Below are 20,034 nucleotides of genomic sequence, written 5' to 3' on the forward strand. Positions count from 1 at the left end.
CTGCTCTCGCGGCTTCTCGTAGCTGCGGGACTCGCGCGGCTCGCCGACGTACACGTCACCACTTATTCAAATCAGGATCAGGCGTTGCGGGTAGACGGCTCTGCAACGCCCGCGGCGGGAAAGAGGTTTGCGGAGAGCGGCACCTGGCGGGGGGAGGACCATACAGCGCTGGGAGGGCGAGATACGGGGTCGTGCCAAAAAGGGTTGATTTGGTGGGCGGTGGAGGAAGGAAGAACGTGCTTTTTTGGGTGGGGAAATAATTATGGTTTGGGGAAAATAAGTTTGCCATACGGAGTTGGAGGAAAGGAAGAGCTGGAGTGACTGACGGATCCCTCTAAATAGATGGACAGCTGTGGAGAGGCTGCCACGTGAGCTTCGATCGCCTAGGTTTTGTTTTCGAAATGAGACTCCGGTCTCTCATCACTGATTCCCGGCTCAGGATTATCCACCTTTCCCCAATGTGCATATACCTGCATTGGTTATTATGGTGTCCTATATGCAGATGGGGGTATCTTGTTCCATAGGTCGGATGGAATAAAGCTCCTTTGCTTTTTTTCTTGTTGGTAGGCAACGGGGTGGCTGGGGAGACACATAATTTCAAAGAGTCTCCCCAACTCTCTGGCGTTTCTGTTGCTGTCCTTAGGAGCCTATGACGAGTCTAGGTGAAATAGCTCCCTTCCGCGGCCAGAAAACATTTTAAGTTACACGGTGACTAATAGGACCTACAACAAAATGTTGCAGTGCAGAATGCTCCTGTTCCCTCTTACATCTGTGCCCTTCTACTGCCCTGCAGATGTTGGGACTTTGGTCTTCCAGATGCTAAATGACAACGGCCACCACCCCTGGCCATTAAGCCATGCTTGCTGGAATTCATGCAGTTCTGCAGCATCTGGAGAGCCAAAGTTGCCTGCCCTGCTCCATTGCAACCCTTCTTCCAGCTTGGTTTTCTATTCTTTCCATTCCACAACAGTCACTCTATGCTCAACAATAGCAATCCAATATTTTATGTATTTCTTCAAATCTTGGAGTTCCCTCAGGCTTCCTTACTACTGCATACTACTAGACTTAGTCTACCCACCAACTCTACCATTGCATCTTGAATCACATTGCTGTAGCAATAATTGAACAGCTTAGTGTGCACACATGTGAGGGCAGGTGCCTATCATGTACATTCAGTCATGTATCCTGAGAAATATCCTACTGTCTTTGGCACACTGACTTCTGCTTCCTGTTGGTAAGTTGTTACCGTTGGTTCATTTATTTGCTTATAACATGTTTTTGGTGTGCCAAGAGATCATTGAGTTATAATTTGCCTTGCTAAAGTGGTAGATCTTTTCTGAAACTTGGTCCTGGAAGGAAGGTGCAAAATATCACTGGTGGCAAACCACCTTTAAATGAACTCTAGACAAGAACGATAACTTAGACTTAGACTGCTCCTGGAATAACTCAAAGTATATTGCTGACACTGCCACAGAACGAACACCAGGGAGTGTGGTCTTTCTCCTTATAGGGCATTACAGATTCTTTACATCCACCCACCCATGTTCCCTTGGCATCCATGCCAAGGCAGTATGCCAGGACAATCAGAGGCTTGCATGCCAGAAGGAAACAGCCTGTTAAGAGATGTTTTTTCCACCTTCTGTATCTGCACTCCGTCTTTTTGAGCTCTGGGGCTTGAATCTGAAAGGTTTGTTAGGGCAGGTGCATCCAGACCTTTTATTTTTCACAACAGTGCATAGGCTGCAGATGCACCATGGCAGAAAGGAAAGGAACAGCACCATGGGGTTTGTTCCACATAAGCATGCTGCTGTCCTGTGTGTGGTCTCCTGCCCCATGACAGGGATAGGGAACCTGGGGCCCTCCAGAGGCCACTGGACTCCAGTTCCCATCATCCTCAGTCAGCATGGCCTATAGTTGGGGGTTGTAGGAGTTGTAGTCCAATAACACCTGGAGGGCCACACCCCTACTGTATGTTTTCTTTTTTTAAGCAGACCATAGGCTTGCTTCAGAAACAGCTTTTGACAAATGCTAATTAATAAAGGACATGACTTAACATCCTCTATCCAGTTTCCTGAAAACCTAGCAAAAGTTACCCATAACAGGTCACAGAACTGGAGCTGTATTTCTCAGAAAAAGTAGTCAAAGGTAAGACATCAAAGTTGTATTACCAGTTCTTTACTCCTGGTCCCACAGCTATGAGGAATCAGTGCAATTAATACCTAGAATATTCAGTAACACTGTAATTATTTTAGAAGTGAGAAGAGTACTTAAAATAAGGCACAGAATGCATGCACAAATCTCAGAAAGTGTGCAATTGCTCCCAGAGCTTGACCCTGACCCTGCAGACTGCGCTGACAATCTCATAAGTCACATGATTGTTTTGTCGAGCCTATGGCTGGGAGACTTCTGGGAGCAAATTGCACAGTTCTTAATCCTACGCACAACTAAGAGTGTGTGTTGGCTTCCAAAACTTATGAGCAAGACTCACATTATCATGCCATGTATTGTTCCTGCTGATACAGTAGGTGGCACTTTAGCAGCACACAATTTTAATACCCAGTGGCGACAGAATATTAACTTGGAGGGTTATCTTTTATTAAAGGTGTAAAAATAAATGTTTTAAAATATAATTGTCAGGTCTATCTGGCAAAATGTAAAATCCATTGTCTCTAGGCATGAGTCATGCTGGGGCTTGAAAGGCAAAATTAGCCATAATTATGGCATTTTAGAATGCAAGTGCGATAAAATGAATCGGAAGACTGTGCTGTCTCTCTGCGTACTTTCCTCTTGATAACATATACCATTGATTTGACTCCTGCAAAGCAAAGGCTTTAAAAGGTATCTTCAAAATAGAACGGTCAAAGGAATGAGAAATAACAAGTCCCCCAACAGAGTAATAATTACATTTATACTGTCAGTTCATATTTACTTTTACAATAAGTAAAATATTTACTCTTCAGAATTGGACCAAAATGCATCACGTATTTCTAGCTCTGAAAAGACTTAAAGCAGCGTTCTAAGTTTCCTACATAAGTGCAAATGTTTAAACATTTCTTACATGCTTTTTTTGTCAAGACTGAGGTGCAAAGGCACATACAGTGGTACTTCGGGTTAAGTACTTAATTCATTCCGGAGGTCCGTTCTTAACCTGACACTGTTCTTAACCTGAAGCACCACTTTAGCTAATGGGGCATCCTGCTGCTTCTGCGCCGCCAGAGCCTGATTTCTGTTCTCATCCTGAAGCAAAGTTCTTAACCTGAAGCACTATTTCTGGGTTAGCGGAGTGTGTAACCTGAAGCGTATGTAAGCTGAAGCGTATGTAACCCGAGGTACCACTGTACCAATGAGATGCGGAGTGTTTCCTCAGAATGACTTTGATTTCATGAAATCTCTTTCAGTGCCAAACACTGAACCCAATATCTGCACAGTCTTTATCTGTGCTTCCTTTCACGAAATGAGCTGTGTGATCCACACCCCAAAGGGCTCTTCAATGTGATCGAGTATCCTAGAATAAGAACTCAATTAAAGGATGACTTGCATGTGTGAAACTGGCCTCATATGCAGAATCCATATGCAGCAGCTTCTGTTGCAGAATCATAGAATTGTAGAGTTGGATGAGACCACAAGGCTTATCTATTCCAACTCACTGCAATGCAGGAATCTCTTGCCCGACGTGGGGCTCGAACCCACGACCTTGAGATGAAGAATCTCATGCATGTTATAGATCACTTAAACCAAAATCCACTTGAACGAATGATCACATGTTCAGTCAGAAGCAACTGAATTCTGTGTTATATTGAGTAATGTAGAGGCATGTATGAATCAGTCCTGTATTTATCCTTTGAGAGTCAAGTCCTCCTAACAAGATATAAAAATATTAATATCAAAAAAGTCCTCCTTACAAGATGAGAGGCTCGCTCCTGTTTCACCCTGGGATAAGTAACAGGGTAAGGCAGGGATGGGGAAACCTGTGGCCCTCAGATGTTGTTTGACTGTTTTGGTTGAGCAAATAACAGGGTAAACAACACCAGAAATGCTATCTGGTGGATGCAATTTAGTATGCAGATACAGTATCCTACGGCTGAGCCAATTAAGTCAGTAAGGGAATGTGTTGTAAGACCTGGAAATTCCTGGTTTATTTATCTACTGGTTATTATTTTAGAATAATGACCACTCAATTTTAATTGTATAAGTAAGGCCTAACATCTTGTAACAAATGTGTTACTCAGATAGCACACTATGGGCCAGCTGTTCAGATTGTTGGCTTCGCCGGAATGAGTAATGGTCCCGTCTGCAAGATTATTTATTTATCAATTTGCAGGATTTATAACAGGGTTCTTGGGACAACTTGCAACATTTTAAAATTCAAAAGCATACTGAAGTACAACAACAAGTCCCAGAGAATAAAAACAGCTTAAAGCTAAAATGTATTAAAAGGTCCTAGAAACAGAAAAGAGGTTTTCCCTGCTGCTAAAAAGTCCGTAAGGGAAGTGCCAGGTGAGCTTCTCTGGGGAGAGAATTCTACTGCATGGATGCCACCATTGAAAAGGCCTCATCCAGCCCTCCTATGAGGGTAAGTAGTCATAGACTGGGCTAAGTAGTCATAGACCAATGGCCCCGTTCTCTAACTGTTGTCTCCTGACTAGTTAAAGAATCAGTGCCTCCTTCTATAACTGTTGGTTTCTTTGAGGTAATGGGGTTTTCGGCTGTGGGGATCACTTTTCAGGGATCTCTTGATCTCCTCAGGTGTTTGGGAACCAGCCACTCAGGGTTCAGGACACAGGGAGCAGACCGCAATGTCTGTGCATCCACATGGAATGGGCTGCAGTATGAACCCATCTCCTTGGATCTGCAGTTGCTGAAGGACTCGGCTTCTTGACCTGTGGCCACGACAAATGCTAAATGTGTGCCATGGTGGCACTTTTGGAATTAAGAAGAGCTCAGCTCTGGCTTTGATGGTGAGGCTGCCCAATCTTATTTCATAGATAATCCCCTCATCTCTTGAACTGTTCCTACAAACCTCATGCATTCAGTGAATTTGTGCGGGGAGTGAAGCGGGCTGTGCCATGCACCTGGTGCTGAGTCATCTGTTGGCCATGGCCCCTTGTGGTGTTTGTGAGAAGGACCTTATAAGTGTACATGAAAAAGGAATCATCTGCATGTACAGCATGCCCTATATCCAGGGTTCCTGAAAGCATGGGAGACCTGGACACACAGCCTCCAAAATTTCTCTGACGAAAATAGGGACGTCCAATTCCATCATCATTTTCCTATTTATTCTCCACCCATCTGACAGGCTTCCCCCAACCACATCATGTGTCTTACAACATATATAAAAAATAAAACATTAAACTTTTTTTTTTTAAAGAAACCCTTCCCTATACAGGGGTGCGTTCAGATTGCTCTGGGGTTGGATAATTCGACACCCTGCAACGTTTATCCAATGAAAATAGGGATGTCCTAAGTAAAAGTGGGACATTCTGGGATCAAATCAAAAACTGAGACAGGTTCTGTAAATCTGGGACTGTCCCTGGAAAATAGGGACACTTGGAGGGTCTGTGGACATGTATAGGGCCCATACTGCCCCATTCTCAGTAACACTGAGTGCATAGCCATCAGGGACATGGTCAACAAAATTATGTTTTTTCATGTGACCAGCATGCACAGCCCTCTCCTCTGCTCATGTTGCATCTCACCTGCAGAAAGTTCAGCCTATGACTTCTGCCTATCCACTCCTGTTTTCTTGCCTGATGCGGTTAACTTGACTACCCCCCCCCCCAGCTTTGTGGTTTGGGTTGATTTCACTTTATTAAACATTACCTTTTATCTGTTGTCTTTATTTTTGCACATGTCTAATCTGGAATAATTAAGGCATTCTCAGATCAGCTGCCAGGAGCCCTTCTATGAAATGCATATTTTAAAAAAAACAAAACTTTTTTTTAAAAAGCGATGGCTTTTGCTTTGTGCATATCTGATCACTCCTGGGAATAGCTCCTACTTGCCTATTTGTCCCAGAGGAAAACTTGTGTGAAAACAGCCTCATTCAGTGCCATCTAAATCTTACTCTTTGGGAGGAAAGAAAACAAGGATCAACATTCTCTGAAATTAGTTAATGAGATAGCAGTGGCACAACCATGCAAACTATAATCCACAGTGTTTTGAAACAATAATGGTTTTGATGTTGTTGTTTTTTAAATATATTTTTATTAGTTTTTTTAACATATCATTTTCAACAGTAATTAAACATACGGTACTTTTACATCTAATTCAAATTTTTGATTTCCATCAATTCTGTCTGAAAATTTTCCAATCTAATCTCTCAGTATGCATTTCTTATCTTCCCTATTACATTTCAAACTCATAACCAATATCTCTATCTTTTTCTACTTCGTAACACTTCATATACTTCTCCTTACAAAACTTCTTGTAGTCCTACTAGCGTAATTTGTTGATTACAGTTGCTCTTCAAATAATTTATATACTTCTTCCAATCTTCTGTAAATCTCTGGTCTCGCAGGTTTCGAATCCTTCCTGTCATTTTGTCCAATTCTGCATAGTCCATTAGGTTTTGATGTTTTTTTAATGCAAATATGGGGAACTTGTGGCTTTCCAAAAGTTGTTGGACTTCAACTACTACCCGCCCCTCTAGGGAACATAATGGAACATTTGTATTTTGAAATAATTTTTACCACAGGCTTTTGTGTTCATGTCTTACAGGTGGGCTTCCCATAGGCATCTAGTTGGCCACTGTAAAGACAGAATGATGGGTTAGATGAGTCTTTGGTTTGATCCAGCAGGGCTTTTCTTAGGTTTGTGGGTGACAGCAGGATTTTTTCTGAAGTGAGGGAATTGATTAGAACAGGACAGAGCTGGTAGATCAGGTGACTAGGCACCTGATAACTGCTGAGGGCTAGACTAGGTAGGCTTACCCTCTGACAAACTTCCATGCTAGGTGGGTCCATGCTAGGTTGCTTCTCAGTGGGTTGGCCTAGTATCCACTCACCAGTTGAAGTATGCAGTTCTTTTCTGGGGTCCTTTCAATTTCCTTTTTGAAATGAAGCCAATTGGATAACAATACTGAACTACATTGCAGGGCTGTCCTACACTCACTCATTATCTCCTGACACCACTGCCCAATCATAACTACACTAAAATCTTGGGACTGCCACGCATCCAGATTTCCCCAGGTATTACCAGGATTTCAAAGGCAGAAGTGATGTCTGGGGGGCAGAATTTCCAGAAGGCTTGTCCTGGATCTTTGGCAAGTAAGCCAAAAAAATTGTGTTTGGGGGTTTCCTAAAAAAATCAACTATGGCAACCCTATTTCTATAGCAACCACTACTGGGGGGGGGGGGGAGAACACAAAGAAACAAGGGACTCAGCTACATTCGTAAAGAAAGAAAGAATTGAATGTGTTTTAAACATGCAAGACCAGATGGTGCCAGAGAGCAGGAATTGTTTTAAATGACGTTTCCCATAGGAATTTCTTTGTTTGTTAAAATAATCTAATTTCTGACTTATTTATAGCGGGGTCCCCCCCCCGGGTTTAGACCACCCAATGATTAAAAATGAACAGGGAAGTTCTTCCAAACCATGAATGTGTCATTCTGCCCTTTTTGTTAATGGGCTAGCTCTGCTTCGTTAAATGTGTATCATTCCTATGACCCTCATTCATTGGCTAAAAACACTGAAATGCAGGAGCAGGCTAGTTTTGCATGAAACAAACAATGTCTGCACATCTTGCCTCCTACAAGGACTGGAGTTTTCATAGTTTTTTTTAAAAAAATATATGGTGATGGTGGCTCATCTGGAAGAGGTAATAATGCTCACTTTCATCCCCCTTGCATAAACACATGTAATATTATTGGGAAGTCACATTTCTTTGAAATGAGAGAGATCTTTCTACACGTTCTTGCTGAAAACAAGAAAATAAGGGAGCCCCAAAGCAATCCACCAATCTAGACAATGCTAATTTATTCCACTTCTGTTTTCACAGGAACACTACTTAGTGCTCTGTTCCCAAAGCATTTTGCAAATGTGTGAATTTTGTAAACCATCAAGCAATGTGCTATTGTTTATAATTTGCATATATATATATATATATATATATATATATATATATATATATATAGGCTCTCTGTAATAGTAGTGGAAAACACCCCCCCCCCAAAGCATCATAACATTTTAACTCTCTTGGTCTCCTACAACGTTTGTTCCAATTTTAAAGTGTGACAGACTTTCAGTAATAGAATTTCTGTAACAGATGCTTATAGAGGGGTGCTCACATGTCACTCAAGCTGACATCGCTTGGAAGATATTTTCTTCAACATGTAATTGTTGTAAAAGATAAAAGATTAGCGCTTGCATGTAAATCTCTCGTTACATTAAATGAAGAGTTCATACCTCCTGAGAATGTGCCAAAACAAAACCCAAAAGATAGCAGTAGCTCTAATAAAAATGCTAATACATTTTTTAGCAGCCATGCAGTATAATATCTGCACTCTTTTTTATTTATTTATTCCCACATGTCAGTTTTTCTTTTCCTTTGTCATCAATCTCGGTGCTCGGATTTTTATTTTATTTTGCTTCATTTATTATAAATGCAGGTTTGTTGGTTGGTTTATTGACAGCGATCTTTGTGATTCAGATTCATTGCAAAATTATCCTGTTGTCAGGTCTGTAGGCAGAGAGAATGCAATGTCGCAGAGAGCACATCCCTAGTCTGAGCTGTAGGCCCCTTGGCATCTAGCCGTACAAGTTAGCAACAATACCTACAGATTTTTCCCAATCGACTCACTAGGGTGGAGTTGCTTCAACACAGTGGTCTTGGTTGCATCCGTCAGTAAAGCTCAGGAGAAGGTAGGAGAAGGGTTTCTCAGTTGGAGTGCCTGCCTCACGTGTCATTCTCCATGGTAAAACACTGTCCCAGTTTTGCCTTTTGTAGATATCTTTTAATATTGTTGCTAAGGGATCCCACATGCACCGATGTTATCTAGGTTTCATTCCTATTCCATGGTTCCTTCCACTTTTTAAACACTGGATGCTTTGCTGTATTTGGCATTAAAATTAAGGTTCTTCGTAAGCGCTTCATATACTGACATATTATCCAGCAGTGGCTTTCTCTACAGTCAAGATCAGACATAGGCAAACTCGGCCCTGCAGATGTTTTGGGACTACAGTTCCCATCATCCCTGACCACTAGTCCTGTTAGCTAGGGAAGATGGGAGTTGTAGTCCCAAAACATCTGGAGGGCCAAGTTTGCCTATGCCTGGTCAACATCTTTTTATAAGTTTACTTACAAATAATTCTGTTTTAACTAAGGGACATATACAATGTTAATTAGTAGCTGCCTCTTTGGAGGTTCTGTCCTTTTAATTGGTTCCTGTTCAATGTGGTTATGGGATAAATGACGAGTGGTCCCTTTACCAGTGTCTTAGGCCATGTAAAAAAATGTACCTGGGTGTCATCATGATCCCAATTTCATGGTTTATATCTATTTTCCAAACCTACAGCTTCTTATTCTCTGGCTAACCTCTGTAGTGTTTTGATTGGTAACAACCTCTCATCCAATCAGCACAGATGATTTTCTTCTGCACATTGCACTTGTCAAACAGATATTTTCAATAGCAGGGCTCCCATTTGGAAATAAATAACTCACGGTGCACTTGAGTTTATTGCTCTTCTAGCAAAACCCAGGCCTTTATTTGCCAGCAATTTAGCTGACATTTACAATACAGATTTGGATTTTCTTTATAGCCACTGAAGGCCCAGCTTGGATTTCATAAAACACATATCATATAATGGGCAGAGAGATATGTGGGAAGCATCTATGGATCAAGCTGTCACATCCACCTTCTTCAGATCAAGTTATAATTTTAGGTCACAGGACTTTTCATTTTGTGTCCGGATTCAGATATCCAATTACAAAATACACACACCTCTCCTCAAGTGTGAAGGGTGTGCATGTGCACAAATCGAGGCATGCAGTCTTTCAAAAAGTGGCAAACAGGGCTAAATGTAGCCTTTTAAAAAAAAGGAACATGCACCAAATACTGATGACAGTTGCATGTATTTTGTGCTGGAACATCTGTACTTGGGTATAATTTATAAACTGAAAATCAGTTCTGAGAAAACATGGATCTAATATAAAATTAAAACATGTTCATGAAAGGCACATCTTGTGAATTCACAGCAGCAAACCATTTTTGTGATGGCACCCAAGAATTTCACACTTAGCAATTTCTGTGGATAACCTTACAGATGTATAAATTATCATGCTTGTAAACTCTTGTGGACAATAATGTTAAGGAATGGGCCAAGCTTTTCTGCTGTAGACTTTGGAAAGCAGAGAATGATTAAGATGAATATATATTCACCTCCACCCCAAATGATTTATCGAGGTGAGACACAGCTCAGTAAATAATCAGACCAAAGCTGCAGATGGGGTCTTGATTCCAGGAAGCACAAAATAAATCCAAGCAATAACACAAACATGGATTTTTTTTCAAGCCCCTTCACGGCACACAGATCTTTCGGCATCCAAACCATCTCAGCCTCTGTGCCACGAGAAATATATTTATGTTCTAAGGCAAAGTAAGTTTATGGCATTTCAGATTCCTGAAATACATTGCGCCAATGAGTGAAAAAGGTTTGAGAAATATTTTCAGATATTTCTTTTTGAAATAGCAAAGCAAATTGTCCTCTATCCAATATCCAGTGCCGTAGACTGCCTATGGCATGCTGACCGAGTGACCGTGGGAGAGGGGGCAGGGGGTGGGTGGAACAATGGCTGGCAGATGGAATGGAACAGAGTTTCCTAAAAGAGGACATGGTTGACTGACTGGAACCCTGAACAGGAGCTCTTCATGCTGCAACAATAGGCTGCAGGTTCTGGAACAGAGGACTGGCTTGTGCTGAGTCTGATAGTGAATCCATCTATGTCAGGCACTTCTGTGGGTCTGTGGCCTACCAGGAGTCCTCATTTGGTCTGTGAGGCCGTCTTTTGCCAGTTATATGCCCACCTGCCCCACACCTGATATCATCTGATACCAGGTACAAAACTCCTCCATGAAACATTTTAATAAAAACATTTAGAAAAATCCTCTACATCACTTTTATAGTAAGGCAAGAATTCCCTTAGGACAAACAGCTCTTAAGAGAGTTGAAGATGGCATGTTGGAGGTGCTATTGACATTCGTTTGTTTTGCTCCACCGTTATCTGTGGTCCAGGCCACTACAAACACCTGTAGAACTGTTTGGCTGGAAACAAGAATGGGATGGATGTGCACATCACAGGCAACGATGCCTCCATTACTCCGAAAAGACTATCATTTGTCTCCAGCCTTAGTCCACCCACTCCAGTTAGCTTCCTCCTACTATCCATGCCTTGCATTATGGCACTGTATGATTGATGCTCTCCAGAGCAACAAAGCTATGCTGATAGCTGTCTCCTGGCGAAAGCAGATACAAGCATGGTCCTTAATCAACCTACAATTATTGCTATTACATATTAGTAACAAGGAGAGCTCAACAGAGCTTCCCACTGGGCAAAAAATCCCATAATGCTATGTTTATAGCAGCCTTCCCTGCGTTTCCCCAAAAGGCACGATATGTACAAACACATGTAACAAAAGCCAGGCCATATTTTGAACTGGAAAAGCGATTCTGCAGGGTAAGATTCGGAGCAGAGAGGTGACAGAGAAGGGAGAAGGTTGAGCCATTTGCCCTGCCTATTCTTTCCCCACTGGAAAGTAGATTTCCCCCTCCCTCATCCCATCTGGTGCAGCTTCAAGTTAGAATTTGCTCCTAATTGCATCATAGGAAAGGCTTTTCTGGTACCCAAATGGACCACTTCCAGGTAGTGGCAAAGTTGAGCATCTGATGGGAGCCTTAGGACCAGCACTCTTCTCTTATAGCACTGACATTCTCTTTGTATGGGCTATCCCAAAAGAACAAAAAACAAATGTCAGAATGTGTCTTCCAGACTAAAGGGACCCATCTGAGTGAAACTTGCCCAAGAGCTGTTCTCCCCAGATCTTGGAGCCAGCATTGAACAGGCTGTCTTTACCAGAGCACAGTATAAAGGTGCATAATACAGCCACACTACTGAAACTGAGGAGGTCTCAGTATGGCCAATACCTGATTATTAAATGTACTTAAATATAAAAGTCACATGTATCTATTCAGCAACATTTCTTCTCCTGAGACAAGGAGTAAAAACTGCTATTTCCAGAATGATTATAATACACCCCCAAGTGTCATTCCTCAATAGTTGTTCCCTCTTTCTCTGAGGCCGGTATCATACTCACAAAGTTCGTTGTCTCTTGCTATGTCCAGAGGGGCACAGGGAATCTGAATTTTGAGGCCTCTTACTGCTTTCCAGCTGAAGAAGAAAGTAGCTGAGGCTTTGTAATGGTGATTGACAATTTCATTTTAAGCTGTTTATCAGTTTACACTCTGCCCATCAGGTACCGAAAGAACATGACAACTCTTGTCAGTTAAACAAAAGATTTGGATGACAGCATTTCAGTGGAATGTATATTTTTTTCCACCTCATGCTCTCTGCATCAGTACTGATAAAACAATTCCATTCATTATTCCAAAAATAAAATAATATAATAAAAATCTGGATGAGATCCTGACAGGTTAGATGAATATTGAAAAATAACAAAACAAACCTAAAACTGCACCTGATCCTAGTTCTTCAGCACTTTCCAAATAACCTGTCGGGGTTCATTAGAAATCCTTTTATTTGTTGAAGACAATAAACCAGACGCGGTCATTCTGTCAGTGGAAGTGAGTCACCCACCTGCTGCTGATCCTTCATAACAGGAATATTCTTTTTTTGGATTGTAAAGTTGAAGTAATATAAATTCAAGAAGCAAGCGTTGGATTTTTTTATTTTAAAAATCTAACTTTATAATATTCTCTGCCATTGTTCTTCCATCTAGCACCTGCTTCAGGTGTCCCGTGAAAAGTACGGAACCTCCCCATATGCCCTCTTAATTGTACACGCATGATGATTTGTACTTATGAAACTATTGGGGGAATCATAGATGTTTCCGCTATCAATATCATTTGTATCTGAAGGTGTATATGTATATGTGTGTGTGTGTCTATCTGTCTGTCTGTCACACTGCTTCATTTCCCTATAGTGCATGTTCTGTAACTTCTTGCCGCGATCTCTTACCTTTTTATTCCACAAAGGTTCTGGTTTATTTTTGTTCCACTTTTGTTGTGCTGTAGCCCTTTCAGACAGCAATAATATAGCAGCCCGAGGGAAACCACTAATGAAGCAGAATAAATCGACCACCAATGCACTATTATTGTGTCAAAACTACGGTATGTTGCAGAATACATCCTCAATGAAACACAAATCTGAAGGGGCCCATATCTTTCTTTGCCCAGGTTTTCCCTGACCCACTAGATTAGGGACTGTTATTTCTGAATTCCTGCTTTTCCCTGTTTGTGCTCTTCTCTCTTTTACAGATGTTTATGATAATGTTTTCTGCTGTTTTTGAATACCACTTTGAATTTCTAAAATATTAAGTGGTTTAGAAATGCTTTAAATTTAACAAAAAAATACATTGTAGGATCAGAAGGGACAAAGAAGACCAGCAACTCGGCCTTCTATATAAGCCAAGCAGGGCTAGTCCGGACATACAGATTGTCTAGGCAGCTGCCTGGAGTAGCACAATGAGAAGCTGCCTGCTGTCCACATGAACTGAATGCACATCAACATCTTCTTCTTCTTCTTTTATTATTATTTTTATTATTTTTCACAATCAGACATTGCCTTCACATACCATAATAAACAAATACAATTAAAATAAAAATAGAAAATAAAATGTTTTCATACCATATTAAATTCATATTTTGGGATTCCTCCGATCCCTTGACTTCCCTCCATTCCCTCCCCCAGTTCTTTTATATTTTCTTATGTTGTACATGTCTACAGTGGTACCTCGGGTTACAGACGCTTCAGGTTACAGACTCCACTAACCCAGAAATATTGCTTCAGGTTAAGAACTTTGCTTCAGGATAAGAACAGAAATTGTGCTCCGGCGGCGCAGCAGCAGCAGGAGGCCCCATTAGCTAAAGTGGTGCTTCAGGTTAAGTATAGTTTCAGGTTAAGTACAGACCTCCAGAACGAATTAAGTACTTAACCCAAGGTACCATTGTATAATTTTCTTATCTTTAAATATTTCCAATTTCAAACATCGTCCTGAAGCACCACTTTAGCTAATGGGGCCTCCTGCTGCTGCCATGTCGCTGGAGCACGATTTCTGTTCTCATCCTGAAGCAAAGTTCTTAATCTGAGGTAATATTTCTAGGTTAGCGGAGTCTGTAACCTGAAGCGTATGTAACCTGAAGCGTATGTAACCCGAGGTGAAGGGGTGAAGTACCACTGTATAATCAATAAATCCCCATTTAATTCCCTCCTCCCCTTTTGTGGATCCTTATGCCAACATTTTCTCCTGCATCTCATCTGTCACTCCAATTTTATCAAATCTTTAACTAATCCGTAATTCAGCTTTTAGCTATGTGTCATATCAGTCCTACTAATGATTATACTTGCTTACAATATTTTTTTTAAAAAATACATTATATACTTTCTCCATTCCTTATTGAAATGTAAGTCTTCCTGATTCCTAATTCTTCCTGTCAGTTTTGCCATTTCAGCATAGTCAACCATTGTTATCTATCATTCTTTCTTTGTAGGACCATGTTTTCTTTCCATCTCTGAACTAACAAAGTCTGGGCAACTGTAGTCACATACTTGAATAATCTCTTCTGGTCACTTGGGACTTCGGCACCTAGAATTCCTAAAAGAAAAGCTTCTGGTTTCTTAGAAAAGGTTATTTTAAACTTTTTTTCAACTCATTGTATATCATCTCCCAGAATTCTTTTACTACTTTACATGTCCACCACATGTGATAGAAGGTGCTTTCATTCTCTTTACATTTCCAGCATACATTTGATCTTGATTTATACATTTTAGCTAATTTACTGGGGGTTAAATACCAACAGTATATTGTTTTCACATAATTTTCTTTCAGAGTATAGCATGCTGTGAACTTTAAATCCCAATTCCATAACCTCTCCCATGCTGCCGATTGTATGTTATAACCAAAATCTCTCGCCCAATGTATCATCACTGATTTGACCTCTGAAGAAGATTCCTACAAGGGCTGGCTTCCGAGTCTCCGTTCCATCCATGCTTCTCTTGCACCTCGAAGTAGCTCAGACTAGGCCAGTGCGATCGCAGACTATTGTAGTACAAATATAGAGAAAAGAGTTGACTCCTTGATATCGTGCAGCCTCTGTTATCTTGGTGCTGTAGCACAGCTCTCTTGCTGAGAAGGGATTTCTATTCTTAATGGGCAGGCTATAAATAAACAGCAAAGACAAACAGTCTTCTTGTTTCCATTTGAAATGATGCAGCAAAGATTATTTCCTTGGCGCTTCTATCAGACCATGCCTCTCCTCTTTCACAGCCACTTCATTGTCTGTCTGTTAACTCTAGAATACTCAATAAGCTTATTGTCTTTACCTTTAAAGCCCTTGAGGGTCAGTCTCCTTCCTACCCCTCAACCCTGGTGTCCTGCTATGGACATAGTGGTTTTCTTCGTTCTTCTAATTCTGGACTTTATTGTTTTAGGGTTTTCTTGTTCTCTACTGCATCTTCATTCTTGCTGCTCCATATGCTTGGAATCATCTTCCATAACATTTGTGGGCTGCCCCCCCCCCACTCCATATGTTCAAATCTCTCTTAAAAACCTATCTTTATTTCTGAGGCCTTTGGGTCTGGTTAGCTAGCTCAGTTATGCTCAGTATAATGGCTTGTGAACCAAGCATTTTAAACTATTGATTTTTATTGTTTTGCTTATATTTGTTTTAGATTTTGCACCCTTTGGGGTAGAATTTCTTACTTTAATTCTGTACAGAGCCATGTACATTGATGGAGCTATATAAATAAATGCTATTGCTACTAATGTTTCCAACAAATAACATATTAAACAAAGTTTAGGCCATTTACTCAAGGAATAAAGTTGACAACTGTATTTTCTCTTCTTCAGTCCCCAGGAACTGAATGAAGTAGCACATATCTTCAGTATACTGTGAGGCCTTCTATCAGCCGCAACAGTGATTTTAATGCACTGCTGTCTTACTCCTTAACCCATGCGATGCATGGCTTTCCAGCTAACATAGGAGCCAACTCGTAGGGGCTGAGGGGTCTTCACCTCCCAAAAAAATATTTGAGGAGGCTAGCCCCCCTCCAGTTGATGGGCACTGCCATTCAGACGGTGTCCATGCACTGTGTCATGTGATCAGTTATGCAGAGCAGGGCTTACTTGCCCCCCCTATTTTATTAAAGCTGACACCCCTGCTAGCTAACCTGTTTATTATGTTAAATTAAAACCTGTGACCTTCCAGTCCTGCACTATAGTTCCCTTGATCCCCGACCTTATGCCATGCTGATGAGAGCAGAAGTCCAACAATATTTGGACAGCATCATATTGGCTGTTCCTGATTTAGGTTTCAACAGTCAGTGCCCAAAAGCATTTGAAGGATTTCAGTTTCCCCATTACTGGGTAGCCAGCACGGTGCCCTCAAGATGCTGTTGGACCATAGTCCCTAACTGTGGGCCACGCTGACTGGGGGTGATGAAGATTTCAGGAACAGAAAAGGGGGGGCGGGGAGCACAGAGAAACACACAGTCACTAAAAGTCCAAAACAGATCTAAACTTCAGTGGGCTTTCATGTTCACAATTTCAATTCTTGCTTTTTAATGTTTTATTATTCGTAAGCTGCTTAGAGAACGCTGTCAGTAAATAAATTTTCAAATGCAGTTAGTTAATCGCATTCCCCTGCTTATTTGACGTAACATTTATTTAGCTAAGTGATGCTAGCCCTAAAATAAGCAAAGCCATTTTGGCTATGTCAGTGTAATGAAGACTGATCAACTGTGCCCAGTAGGTGTCATCATTGTCCTGCTACTAGCCAGAGAGAGACCTTCACATTTCATTCTGAATGAGCCATAAATATTCAGTATGAAATATACCGAGATGTAAAATAGCAGGTGCAGCAAATTTGTAGTGAGGATACAGTTAATGGGTGAAGGATTCAATATTCTATCTACTGAGCAAACAACTGTATATAAAAACTCCATCTGTAGCTTTTTATGTATGCAACCAGATATACTATATGATTTCCTTTTTTTAAAAAAAAAATTGATATCTTTGTTTTCAAAGATGGCTTTATACAATTAAGTGGCAACATGTTTGAAAGCCATTGCTAAAAATATAAACATTTCATTTCAGTAATTTTAGGTTCCATCTGCATATTTTGCAACAACAAAACTTCCCTACTAACATCCTCCCCTGCCAAAAATCCTAGGGATTTTCTATGTTGTGCCTCCTTGTTCTCTGATCTTTGACCCCCACTCTTTCTCTCCTCACCTTTTCTAGTCAAAACTTCTTTTTAAGTCTTTCATCAACATTGTCTTTATAGCATATACACTCCTTTTTTAAAAAAGTCATTACAGTAGTCTAAAGTTCCTTGCATAACTTTGCTTGTGGTATCTGTTTTTTGGGGTATAAAACTATTCAGAATATTGGGATGAAAATGTATGAGGTTGTTAATGCCTACGTTAGCATATACTTCAAAATCAAGCCCAAATATATATTAAGATAGGCATTAATAGCTTCATACCTTTTCATCCGAAGTCCCAGCACTTACGGCAACTCAAAATCTTTGTAGCGGAAGATTCCTACTATCATATTTGTCATTGCTGATTTCCGCGGGGGGAGGGCACTGTTTTATTAAATGCAGGGACGTGCGGCCTATATGCTACTTTCTAATATAATATTGAAGCTGAACCCAATTAACTGTTGGCTCAAATGCACGGCTAGCATAAGCAGACACAAGTCTGTTGAAATCCATGGCAAAGCTATGGCATGTATCTTAAATTAAAGATGATGGGATCTGTAATAAATTATACACATAACACATAAAGCTGTGTAGACAGGATGCCAGCAGAGAGCTGTCTCAACATAATGTCTTGCAAGTCCTTAGGACTTAGGCATGTCTCAAGCAGTGAGTGTCTGCATTAGTCTATTCACCGGTGATTCTGAGGTCTGTAGCCAGCTCTTCTCTTCTCCATGTGACATCTACGGGAAATCAATTGGATAGTGCCTTATCTCGGCTGCGTGCCCGCCCACAGGTAATATGTACCGTAAATCCTAAATGTTATTCTAGTCTGCGTTATACAGTGCAGTATGTTTTTATTTTCAAAGGCAAGAACATCTGTCCTGCTGCATAGAGCTGGTGTAAAGGTTATTTGCTGAGAAGGTCCGTGGGAATTGCACCTGGCACCGATGACCAGGCAAGTAGCAAACGTCATGGCAGAGCTGCATACTTCCTGTCTTTCACTGTCTCTCATGACCACCAGCACCATTATGATGACCGAGGTTGCTCTTGTGCTATGATCTTCATAAGAAATGCCCCCCCCCCCGTGCCTGTTATTTAAAAGTACACACTGTGGTTGCTATTAATTGTGTCATAAACATCACATCTAGTTAAGTTCTAGTCCCTCATTAATGGGGAAGGACTCCATGTTGAAAGCAAACACAGAAGGAAGTTTTAAGGAATCAAATGGGGATTAAAGAAATCGTTATATGAGAAACTGTTTCAGACAATTTCATTGATTGCTATGTATGTGCAGGGCCGGATTTAGGCTTGATGAGGCCCTAAGCTCCTGAAGGTAAGGGGGCCCTTTATATGTCCAGCTGTCCTTTGTCAACAACAAATTGTCGCTGTTTTTGTGTTGAATATATGCTGTATGGTAATTTATGGACCCAATAGGTATCTAAAGCCATTTGCACATGCAGAATATAGGCACCCTATACGTATATAGAAATGAGCAAACCAGTGATATTTTAGGGAGCAGGCTAGCAGGTGGGGCCCATTACTTATATCATAGGAGCCTACACAACACAAAACACTGTTGCTGTATGTAGGTTTTATTTGTTTTTTATCTTATATTTTGGAAATGTGCATCCAGTTTTTTCCCCTTTTAATTTTTTTGGGGCCCCCAAAAGAGCGGGGCCCTAAGCTATAGCTTGTTTAGCTTATACGTAAATCTGGCACTGTGTATGTGTTAAAATTAATACAGCATAAACATTTTTAAAGTGTTTCACCTGTGCTTTTGTCTATGTGATGACTCAGTTACTGTTCTAATCCAAAGTGTAATGTTGTGGTAAGATGAATGCATGTAGTTGTTTGAAATGGAATTTAATATATTTTCCTCTGCAGTCCAGGAAGAGGACTCAGCTTGTTTCCATCTTCTCCTGTTCCAGTAAAGAATTCAGAGAAAGGTTCTGTGTAGTATTGGTCAGCATACTTAATGCTACCGGCCGAGATAACTGCAGTGGTGCATTCGTCAATTAATGTTTGTGATTCTTTTTTTTTTAATCACCCACTGTCCCTAATGGGTTAGGGCAGTTTCCAAGTGCCAGCCACATTAAAATAAGAAGTATTTTAAATACCAGGAACAACAAAAAGTCCACCCACAATTTAAAAGCAACAGGAATTCAAAGTGACTAGGGAAAGAACAGCAACCCAGCCATATTTTTGCCAATAGTGACAGCTGGGTTGCCAGTGAATAAGCAAAGTGTATGCAAAAGGAAGGAAGGAAGGAAGGTGAGGGGGAGAGAGAGGTTATAATAAGGAAGCATTGGGATGCTACTGCACTGTATGCAATGATGACCACACTGAAATGGGCTGTGGTTCAGAAAATCTGGAGGACATCTGTCAGGTTTTAAAGGTAGATTGCAATAAGGCACAGGAAATCTGCTGTTAAGAAACTGAATGCAAAAGATCAAAAGCAGTCCATTAGATCAGCATTATGGTCTCTGTCTAATTTAGCTCCTTGTAAACCCAAGGAAACATTACCATTGACCTCAATGGACGAGGGATTGGAACCAGGGTTTCACCCCCCTTTTGCCATGACTTGGGTGCAGTTAGGCTACA

At 40.9% G+C, this 20,034-nt stretch overlaps 1 long non-coding RNA gene across 1 annotated transcript; it reads left to right on the plus strand.

Annotated features, from left to right (window-relative positions):
• The first annotated feature begins 103 nt into the window (after positions 1-103).
• LOC308586836 lies at positions 104-19,699 on the plus strand. The gene is made up of 5 exons (XR_014008085.1): positions 104-368; positions 4,322-4,573; positions 4,747-4,958; positions 8,676-8,859; positions 18,300-19,699. It is a non-coding gene; the product is annotated as an uncharacterized lncRNA (long non-coding RNA).
• Positions 19,700-20,034: the final 335 nt, after the last annotated feature.

Source organism: Podarcis bocagei (genome assembly GCF_964188305.1).
Source record: "Podarcis bocagei genome assembly, chromosome: 5".
Lineage (NCBI taxonomy): Eukaryota > Metazoa > Chordata > Lepidosauria > Squamata > Lacertidae > Podarcis > Podarcis bocagei.